Consider the following 7,276-nt stretch of genomic DNA (forward strand, 5'->3'; position numbering starts at 1 on the left):
CGCGCCGGAGGTCGCCCTCCTCTCCCGACGACGGGCCGCGGCTGCAGCGGAGCCGGCGGCGTACGCTCGCTCAGGCCCCGACGCTGAACCCAGCTAATGCAGCAGCGACGCCTGTTGCGACACTAAAAAACTAAAAAACTAGCAGCGACACCGTTGAAGAATGCGAGTTAGACTAACGTTGGTGGCCGGCCTCTGGCGGTTGCTTGTGAAGTCAGCCATTGGGGCGGGCGGGCCGGCCCGTGCAGCTGCCTTGGCCGTCGCCACCTGCGTTGATGTGTCGCGTCTGTGGTTTATCGGCGCGCTGTGCAAACTGCACGCCGCATTCTCCGTGGCTGACGCGCTCGCCACCTGGCTTGTTCTCAGGCGGACCAGGCGGCGCGCATTAAGGCCGAGAAGATCAAGCTGGCGCTGGAGAAGATCAGAGAGGCCAACGTGAAGAAGCTGTTCATCAAGGCGTTCACGGGCGACGGCAGCACTAAGAGCCTGCTGGTCGACGAGAAGATGACGTGCGGTCACGTGACCCGCCTGCTGGCCGACAAGAACCACGTGCGCATGGAGCCGCGTTGGGCTGTCGTCGAGTACCTGCCCGACCTGCTGATGGGTGAGGCCCTGGGCCGCACGTGGTCGGGCCGTCGATTGGCGCCTGTGAGAGCTACGTCAGACACTCGGGCTGTGGGACGCATAGTTTTCGTGTCCGCGCAGTGCCCACATGTGAGAGTTGAAATCGTTGGCGTCATTTTTCGTGGAAGAGCTCGGGTGGGCAACTCGCCATGCAAAGGAAATTGAGCCTACATATCTTCGTCTCTCTCTCAGTCGCACATGTCCACGCGGCCACGCACAGTCCCCACCACGGTTGTCCTCTTTCAAGAGGCTTTCCCCAGTTCTCTGGGAAGTGAGCCTGGGTCCGAGCTCTCCGACGCATCCAGTGATTGGCTGTTTGTGGTCTGCTGAACTGGCCTGCCCTCGGACCGTTTTGTTGTTCCGCATCTCGACCTTCCTTCCTTTTGTTTGTGGCTGAAATTTTGTTTGGCTGTTCCGGCTGAAATTGCGTTGGGACTTTCGCTCTGTGATATTCTGCCGCATTGTGGGCGGGTAACTTGAGGAGCTTGTTTGTATAGTTCGAACGCTAGCAGAGCTTGTTTGCGTAGGTCCGAACACTGACGGACGTCGACTTCTAAATTGCCAGTCTTCACGGTGTTATGGAGCCTGTACTGTGGCGGAATTGGCCTGCTCTTGATTTTCCCCCGAGTTTTCCCGACTCCCAGACGTGCCAAGAGCGTACCGAACCACTGTGTGTCTCTCCGCCCGAAGTGCGGGCTTGCCCGCCTGCCCCGTCTCCGTCACCACTCAGCTGACCCCGGTGACCTGTGACCCTGCTTCTGACCTGTCGTTTGACCCCTCATCGGATCCACCGCCCGACCCTCCCTACCTCACCCCTGACCCGTCCGGCCGCCTGACCCGCAGAACGACTGTACGAGGACCACGAAAACCTGGTGGACAACCTGATGCTGTGGACGCGCGACTCCCAAGAATCAGCTGCGCTTCCAGGAGCGGCCCGACAAATACGACCTGTTCGCCCGTCCCGAGCAGTACCTGCTGCCCTCCAGCGGCGCGCAGCACGCCCACATGGACGACGATGCGCGCCTCCAACTCACCGAGGTGCGTGGCCGAAGCGGTGCGGAGTGCGCCGCGCCGTGCCGTGCCGTGGGTGGGAGGTTTTGCTGGCCGGAGAGATGCGGATTGCGCGTGCCGTAGGTGGGAGGTCTGCTGGCCGGAGGTGTGCGCGTGCCGTGCCGTGGGTGGGAGATCTGCTGGCCGGAGGGGTGCGGCGTGCGCGTGCCGTGCCGTGGGTGGTAGGTCCGCTGGCCGGAGGGGTGCGATGTGCGCCGCACCTTGCCGTGGGTGGGAGGTCTGCTTGCCGGAGGGGGTGCGGTGTGCGCCGCGCCGTGCCGTGGGTGGGAGGTCTGCTGGCCGGAGAGGTGCGGTGTGCGCGTACCGTGGCGGGAGGTGTGCTGCCCGTAGCGGTCCTACGGACGCTAAAGCAGCTCTTGAAGGTATCGCCACGCTTAAAAATGACCCGTTGCCATGCTGCGGTCCAGTGTGGAACATCATGTCGATAAAAAAAACGATGAGGATGCGGCATTAAGTCTATGAACAGCGACGACAATGGGCGGTTAATAGGGAACGATGTGCATGACTGCTGGATGTTCCTGGCCTTGCGGGGCTCGTAGTTCCTTGCCGGGAACGACGAGCCTCCGACGGAACGCGTCGTCCGACAGCCCTATTAACTCGCTCTCCAAAAGGCTTCCATGGTCGCAAATCCTCAGTCGACTTCCGTCCGTTAACGGGCCTGTCGTTTCCGCTGGCCGCGCCTGATTCACTAGCGCGCTCGGTTTTCAGGGCTGTTGAATGGGCTCGCTAACTGCATCGCTTACGATGAAAAATCGGCTACTCGGCCGCCGAAAGTGACTACTCCTCTTTCGTCCCAGGCGACGCGCGCACAGCGGATCAAAACGGCTGATAAATGACCCCTTTAAGCCGCGCGGCACGAGATCACACGGCCGGCGTGCACCAGATCTGCATTGGACGCCTGTTTTGCAGCCGCTCCGGCGCGTGCTCTGGCGCGGCGGTCAATATCGCTGCGGGGCGGTCGGTTGTCTGTGGAGCGCGCGGCGCCTCGTCGTGCGCCGAGTAAACGGTGTCGGCAGTCGGCTCCTGTAGCGCCGATGTTTGCCGCCGGCCGGCAAAAAGCCCGCCGCCGGGCCGTTCGCCGGAATCGACGTCTGCCGTCGGCGCCGATGTGCCGACGTGGGCTGTGAAGCTTGGGCGGTGCTGACGCGCTTGGCACCACTAACCGCGCGCGCTTGTCCGGCAGGAGTTCTTCTCAGCGTCCGGCTCGGTCGTGCCCGAGGTGGAGAGCGAGCTCTGGCTCAAGGCCGAGGGCAAAAAGGCCTGGAAGCGGCACCACTTCGTCCTGCGCGGCTCCGGCATCTACTACTCTCCCAAGGGCAAAGTCAAGAGCTCCAAGGACCTCGTCTGCCTGGCCAAGTTCGACATCAACCAGGTGAGTTGTGGGCCTGCGTGCCGGCACGGCAGCTGTTGATGTGGCGGCCCGGCCGTCGGGCAGGCTGAGTGCTCTGTTACTCTGCGCCCGGCACTGGTGTGTGGTCAGCAGCGGGCTCCGTGTCGCGCTGCACATGCAGCCAGTCTGCGGCTGAGCGCCGTGACGTCCTCGCTGTGACGTCATGGTACTCAACAATACCGCGCGGTCGGGCTCGGCGGCCGGCGCGGCGCGCGATGATCTCATGACGCGCCGCGTGCGGACGCGTCACGGCCGCGGTCAGATGCCCGGCCTCCTCTGGCCTCCCCGTCATCCTCGGGCCGGACGCCGCCGGCGGCGAGCCGCGAGAGCGGAGAGTATCGGCGGTCGTGCGGCGCCGGACGGCTGTGCGAGCCTCGGCGTCCGCCGCCGCCGCCGCCGCCGCCGCCGCAGGATCGTCGGCACCCGTCGGCAGCGTGGACTCACGCCGCTCCCGTCCCGTGCCCAGGTGTACTACGGCATCGGCTGGAAGAAGAAGTACAAGGCGCCCTCCGACTACTGCTTCGCCGTGAAGCACCCGCAGATCCAGGTGAAGGCGCCCAAGCACATCCGCTACCTGTGCGCCGACGACGCGCGCACCCTGCACCAATGGATGATGGGCATCCGGGTGGCCAAGGTACGAGCAGCGAGCAGGCCTGCGTCTCGGGCGGGCTGTCCCCGCAAGCCCGCGGAGACCGGTGCCGATCGTGATGTATATCGGTTAGTCATCGTTAGGAGGCGTTGTGTTTTGTGGTTTTTGTTGGCGGTATGTAAATGTCAGTCGTATATTAGGGTGCGGGAAGGTCACTGGTGACAAACACGTATTTAGCGTTCGTTTAAAGGTATTTTCGCCGCCGGAATGGCCTTCGTAATCGTAAGCGCACGTGCCTACGCGACAACTGTGAACAAGGCCCTTGAAATCACTGTGCAATGAGACGACTCGGCGGCGGCACTGCTCGCGGCTGCGTGATCCTCACAGAACACCCCGCCCCGAACGCCCCCGACCTGTCAGGGAGGCCACCTGCGAGCCTGACCTGACCCGACATGACCTGACCTCGGCCCCGTTCGCAGCACGGCCGCCAGCTGCAGGAGAACTACCGGCAGCTGATGGACGACCTGGCGCAGGACGACATCGACCGGCTGGCGCACGCGCGCAGCTTCAGCGTGGCGTCGGTGGCGCCCTCGGCCGGCACGCCGAGTCGCGAAGAGGGCGCCACCATCGAGGCCAGCCTGGCCGCGCTCGCCGAGCAGGCCGAGCGGCTCAGCGAAGGTGAGAGGCCGCGCCGGCTCGCTCTGGACGGGAAGGGGTCTGGCACCCGACCGGGAGAAGGGGCTGCCTTAGGGGCTTGTCTTGTATGTTTGGTTAGCACGCTTTCGCCAGTCTGTACAGATGGAAGTAGCTGCGAATTGTGTCCTCCATGCGCTATTCCTGTCTTGCAAGGCTTTTGAGCAACACTATTTTGTCAGACTTATGCTTCACTCTTTGTTCTATTTCGTTCAATGAAAATTATTCAACCATTCCGCGAGCTTGAGTCCTTGGATGATCTAGCATCACGTCTACGGCTGCGGCCAACTGGATTTTGAGTTGGCGCGGTGGACGCGCCAGGTTGCGCCTGCTCTGACAGCCGTCTCTCGGCCGGCAGGCTCGAGCCTGGGCTCGGCGCGTTCTCCGATGCGACGTCAGGATAGCGTGCTGTCGCGCTGCAGCGGCAGCAGCTCCAGCAAGTCGTCCGAGAACGCCTTCGACAGCGACCACCCGCAGGGCACCATCAAGCGCAAGCCGTCGATGGCGCCCAAGCTGCCGCTGACGTCCACCACGCGGCTGCTGGTGAAGGCGGACGAGACGGCCGACACCGTCGACTCGAAGCCGACGACGCCGACGCGGCAGCCTGGCCGGCGCGCCACCGGCGACGGCGAGTCGCTGAACGGCACACTGACGCGCCGCCGGGAGCGGCAGGCGACTGACACCCTGCGCAGCACGGGCAGCGCGCGCAGCCTGGAGTCGCGCTCCGACAGTCTGCGCAGCACGGGCAGCGGGCGCAGCGTCGACTCGCGCTCGGACAGCGTGCGCAGCTCGGACAGCAGCCGCAGCACGGACACGGTGCGCGCGCGGCTGGTCGAGCCGCCGCCGCCGCCGCCTCCGCCGCCGGCGGCCGCCGAGTCGGCCGGCGACAGCGACTCAGAGAGCCTGCCGCCGCCGCCGGACATGAGCGGCAGCATGCTGAGTCTGGCCTCGCTGCCGCCGCCGCCTGAGGAGCTGATGACCGGGTCGGTGAGCTCGCTGCCGCCGCCGCCGAGCCCCCGCGAGCTGGAGGCGCCGCGCGTGACGGCTCTGCCGCCGCGGCCGCCGGCGCGCCGCGAGTCGCCGCCGCCGGCCGAGCTCGCGGCGCCGCTGCCGCCGCCGATGCCCAACATCGAGCCCATCTACAGCAGCGGCGGCCAGAAGCGCGTCAAGAAAATCTCCTTTGCTGACGCCGCGGTGGTGGTGGAGGCGCCGCCGCAGCCGGTGTACGCGCGCGGCCGTCCGCCGCCGCCGCCGCCCAAGCGCAGCGAGACAACCCGCCTCTCGGCCGGCCCGCCGGCGGCGCCGCCCAACCGGCTGGACTCGCCGCAGTGCAACGTCACGCCGCCGCGCGACTTCCTGCGCGACCTGCAGCGCGTCATGCACAAAAAGTGGACGGTGGCCGAGAAGTGCAAGGTGGACCTGAAGTCCCCGCACGAAGTGCTCGGCTTCCGCGACCCGTTTGCCAGCATGGACGCCAACAAGGAACAGCACGTGGGCCAGTGGCTGGCGCAGCATTACGGCGGCCCAGACGAGCAGGCGCCGCCGGCCGCCCAGCCGCTCTATGACTCTCCGCGCTCGGTGCTGAAGAAGCGGCCGCCACCGCCGCCGCCGCCACGGCGCAACGACGCCACGCAATTGAGTGGGCGGCGGTAGGGCTGCTTCCGCCGCCGCCGCTGCTGCGATCGTTTTGTTACTTGTGATACATTTCCGGCGAGTGAGATGAGCGCCCGCGCCGCCCGGCCGTGTCAGTCGTAGTGCCCGCCAGAGTCGGCCATGTTCTTGTTATTTGTGATTCATTTTGCATTTATCACGCGCGCGTTGAGATGGTGCTATGTTTTCGGAGCTTACGTGCCTGCCGCCGCGTTGTGGAGAGGCGCAGTGTCGCGGCCGCGCGCACAGCACTGCGGCGCCTCTGCGCGGCTTAGGATATACGTAGTCGTAGATCGGCCCGCATTTGTACCATAGTTTACGGTGGCGCCGCCCCGGCGGGGGGCGGGCGTACTAGGCGACGGCTGCCGCTGGGTCCGTGGACGCGACTGGAAGGCCTTACAGGATGTGCACCTTATTTGTAATTTTGTATGGATTTGTGTGGGCCGGAGGGCAAGGCTGCCAGTGTGGTAACGTCGCGGCCCATTGTTTTATTTATTGAGGACGATCGCCGCCAGGTCTTGGTCGGGCTAGCAGCTGTTATCTTCCATCACTAATCTGTCGACGAATAAACTGTTACCAGCACGCCTTTGTTTGCAGAGGCACGGTGTGCAATTGAGAACGCGCCGGATGAGCAAGGACCGCTCCCTCTCATCCCTCGTTACAGCGGTGACACTTAATTCCACCCTAACGAAATGCGTAACCATTTCATTCTCAGCATTGCATGGTCAGAGCAACAGGTACAGGGGTTACAGTGAATGCAGAATGGCACATACACGCGCGCGCGCACGCATGCGCGTGATCCCATTATTGTCGTTTGTGGGCACATGTGCGCTGGAGCTTGTTTGTGGGCACAAGACCGAAAACGGTCCAAGCTGAGAACAGCTGAGCTCTGAAACTTCATAGTACAGATGATTAAGGCTTCATTCAGGCTCAGCCATGGAATATCCCGGCATCATAACAACATGCAGTTACACAGCAGAGATTCCGAGATGGTGTAAATATTTTGCTTATGGGTACATGACTGATACCCATATTTGGGCAGGCCTCGCCATACCGTAACCTTTACAGTGTGTGTGTATACAGTGGTTGAGGCCGGGCTCTTGTTATGCAAAGGACATTTGATACGGGACATGTAGGTTGTGTAACGAAGACCCCAAACTGCGATGAACGGCGATCTGCATTTGGCGAGGGCTGCCAGCCGACTGGCCCTCTCACGCGCACGGCGCAGCCGGCCGGCGCGGCGGCCGAGTAGCCCGACGCCC

At 63.9% G+C, this 7,276-nt stretch overlaps 1 pseudogene; it reads left to right on the forward strand.

The window, feature by feature from the left end:
* The first annotated feature begins 363 nt into the window (after positions 1–363).
* On the forward strand, positions 364–6,596 carry LOC119096615 (amyloid beta A4 precursor protein-binding family B member 1-interacting protein-like; annotated as a pseudogene).
* Positions 6,597–7,276: the final 680 nt, after the last annotated feature.

The sequence above is a fragment of the Pollicipes pollicipes genome, unplaced genomic scaffold (genome assembly GCF_011947565.3).
Source record: "Pollicipes pollicipes isolate AB1234 unplaced genomic scaffold, Ppol_2.1 Scaffold_4295;HRSCAF=5057_pilon_pilon_pilon, whole genome shotgun sequence".
NCBI lineage: Eukaryota > Metazoa > Arthropoda > Thecostraca > Pollicipedomorpha > Pollicipedidae > Pollicipes > Pollicipes pollicipes.